The sequence below is a fragment of the Lathyrus oleraceus genome, chromosome 1 (genome assembly GCF_024323335.1).
Source record: "Lathyrus oleraceus cultivar Zhongwan6 chromosome 1, CAAS_Psat_ZW6_1.0, whole genome shotgun sequence".
Lineage (NCBI taxonomy): Eukaryota > Viridiplantae > Streptophyta > Magnoliopsida > Fabales > Fabaceae > Lathyrus > Lathyrus oleraceus.
In genome coordinates, this window is record NC_066579.1 from 373,522,698 (window position 1) to 373,526,199 (window position 3,502).

Sequence of the window (3,502 nt, forward strand, 5' to 3'; positions counted from 1 at the left end):
CCATGATTGTCATGTTATAATGGAACATTTTCTCCCAATAGGTATACGTTCTATTCTTCCAGAAAAAGTAAGAAGCTCTATAACTAAGTTGTGTTCTTTCTTCAAGTCAATTTGCAGTAAGGTGATCAATCCTGCGATCTTACCAATGTTGCAAAAAGAAATCGTTATTACTTTGTGTGAGCTTGAAATGTTTTTTCCTCCATCATTTTTTGACATAATGGTACATCTAGTTGTTCATCTTGTGAAAGAGACACAATTGTGTGGACCAGCTTATATGAGATGGATGTACCCTGTTGAACGTTATATGAAAATATTAAAAGGGTACGTGAAGAACCGAAGTCGACCAGAAGGTTGTATGGTTGAAAGATACATTGTTGAAGAAGCGATTGAGTTTTGTACTGAATATTTGTCTAATGTTCAGTCAATCGGACTCCCCAAGTCTCAGCTTGTCGAAAAGAAAGAAGGAAAAAATCTAATTGGAAATAAAATCGTGGCAGTATCAAGGGTCGAACGGGATCAAGTGCATTTGTATGTTCTGCACAATGAGAATGAGGTTGAGCCGTATGTTGAAATTCACAAGGATGTTCTCCGAGGTTTAAATCCCAATAGAAATGAAAATTGGATAGTACGAGAGCACAATCGATGTTTTATACCTTGGTTTAAGGATCATATTTATTCAAAGTATTATTCAGATCCCGCTTCAATAACAGAAAGGTTGAGATGCTTAGCATATGGTCCAAGTTTCCATGTTTTTTCTTATAGCGCATACGCGATTAATGGATACACATTTTATACCAAAGAACAAGATGATAAAAGTACTATGCAGAATAGTGGTGTCACCGTGGTAGCTGAAGCAATGCACATATCAAGTGTGAAGGACTTAAACCCCAAATTTGCAAATCTGTCGTATTTTGGTGTTATCGAGCGCATTTGGGTGTTTGATTATGAGAAGTTTCAGATTCCTATATTTGGTTGCAAGTGGGTTGAAAATAATAACGGCATTCGAATGGATAAGTCAGGATTTTTGCAAGTGGATCTTAATAGGGTGGGATACAAAGATGAGTCTTTTATTCTAGCCTCTCAAGCTAGACAAGTGTTCTATGTCAATGATCCGAAAAGTACGAAATGGTCTATAGTTCTTTTTTCCAACAAAGTAATTGATGAAAACACTGGAGATCAAGGTGATATTGATGTTGAGATTGAATCGTTTACCAGAAATGATCAAGATGAGAATATTATATCAAATGATTCATATATTAGAAATGATCATAATGAGGGTATTTGGATCAATCCAACCGTCCGTGTTGTTAAGAGACATGTAGAACATATTCCAACCAAGAAAAGAAAGAGAACTTAGTGAAAAAGGTACAGGTCAAATGATTTTAATTGTTTTCTTTATTACAGGTAAAATGACTTTTATGATTTTAATTGTTTTTACATTTGTCATCTGATTTTAATTGTTTTCTTTTTTACAGGTAAAATGATGATGTTGGATATTTGTTTAGATGGAGATGCTCTATTGTCGTCAAGCCTCATTCGCGTAGATGATGATGCTGGATATTTGAAAGTATCCCTCTACGACAATGGAACATGTCCATCTAAACATATATCAATTCTATCTTCAAAAGATAAGGGTTCAATGTTGGCAAGTTACATTGGTTTCCTTGTTCGACAACATATTCCGATTACATGTGATAATTGGAGAAGTCCGGACTTGAAGGTTGGCAAAGAAAAAATATGGTCGGAGATACAGGTACTTACCATATATTGTTATATGTTTTTTGTTGCATCAACTTTGCAGCCCTGTATTGTAGGCAGAATTTAGGACTTCTCAAAGTTGATTTCTTGTTACTTTGTCGTTCATAAAATACACCACTAAATTCTCTGCGTTTAATTTTTAATTTTTTTTCATCAGGCTTGTGTCTCAATAGAGGATGGGTATCTACCTAAAGTTACTTTTGTAGTGGTCCAAAAGAGACATCACACCCGTCTCTTTCCTGTCAACCCCAAAGAGACCGATAGAAGTGGAAATATTATGCCAGGTTTTTTCAATATATTTCTCAACGCAGCTGGTATATATTATCATTTGAATTTATCACGTTTTGCTGATTTTGTTGTTCTAAATTGTCAAAGGAACCGTGGTAGACACCAGCGTTTGTCACCCTAGGGAATTTGATTTTTACCTTAACAGCCATGCAGGAATTCAGGTAATATTAGCTATGTCATTTAACTTTATGCCATTGTTTACTATTTGTTGCTCAATCGCCTTTTGACAGTTCTGTGTTATTTGCATTTGGACGTGTTCTTTTTGCAGGGGACTACTTATGCTGCCATTTGTTGTTTTGGTTGAGCCTTATTTTGTATGGATGTGCGATAGAACTACTAGACAGCTTTTGGATATACAGAACATGTTTGCCACCATGGGTGGATGGGCGTTTTTGTTTAGTATTGGTTAGAACTACTAGACAGCTTTTGGATACAGTGGTCACTGGGTATTGGTTGCTATGTTTTATTCTCTTAATTGTAGTACTTTGAGAATATGTTGTTGTATATTGTTGATCAAAGAATCATATATTAATGTTGTATATATGGAGGATTAATGTTGTATATAAATGGATTCATGTTGTATATGTCAATGGATTAATGGTGTATAACATTGGATTAAAGGATGAAATCAATATGAATTTTACACTTTTGCAGCATGCGAACAGGTTACCAATTAAATATATATCCACTGTTTTTCAAACAAATTTTTTTAAAATAACTAACACTTTAGAGGGCGCTTTGTCCAGAAAGCGCCCTCTAAACACTTTACATTGACAACTTTAGAGGGCGCTTTTTCCTGAAAGCGCCCTCTAAACACTTTACATTGACAACTTTAGAGGGCGCTTTTTCCTGAAAGCGCCCTCTAAACACTTTACAATGACAACTTTAGAGGGCGCTTCTTCCAGAAAGCGCCCTCTAAACACTTTACACTGACAACTTTAGAGGGCGCTTTTTCCAGAAAGCGCCCTCTAAGGTGTCCCTTTATGGACCACTCCAGAGGGCGCTTTTTTCTTAAAGCGCACTATAATGTGGCCACTTTAGACAGCGCTTTCTCCAGGAGAACAAAGCGCTGTCTTTACCTATGCCAGCGCCAGATTAGAGGGCGCTTAAAAGCGCTGTTATAGGCCAAAATAAGCGCCCTCTTTTTCCTTATTTGGCGTAGTGTATATTTAAAAGGTAGCTGCAATGTATATTAATTTGTGAGCTTTAATATGGTGTTCAAATCATACCAATGTTGTAACATAAATCTAGAAATTTCATGAATTTAAAAAGAATTGATTTAAGGTACTGCTATTTGTGATATATGAAGTACTGATATTTGTGATATATTTTAAAGGTACTGCTATTTGTGATATATTTAAAATGAATTTATTTATAGAAGTAATTGATTTAGCATAGTATACCATGATCATGTTGTGTTGGTATTCTGATATATGAATTTAATTGGCTTAAAAGT

General features: G+C 35.3%; 1 long non-coding RNA gene across 1 annotated transcript; it reads left to right on the plus strand.

The window, feature by feature from the left end:
* Nucleotides 1-1,913: 1,913 nt before the first annotated feature.
* On the plus strand, nt 1,914-2,487 carry LOC127115780 (uncharacterized). Its single transcript, XR_007800873.1, has 3 exons — nt 1,914-2,042; nt 2,134-2,207; nt 2,315-2,487. It is a non-coding gene; the product is annotated as an uncharacterized LOC127115780 (long non-coding RNA).
* The last annotated feature ends 1,015 nt before the right edge of the window (nt 2,488-3,502 follow it).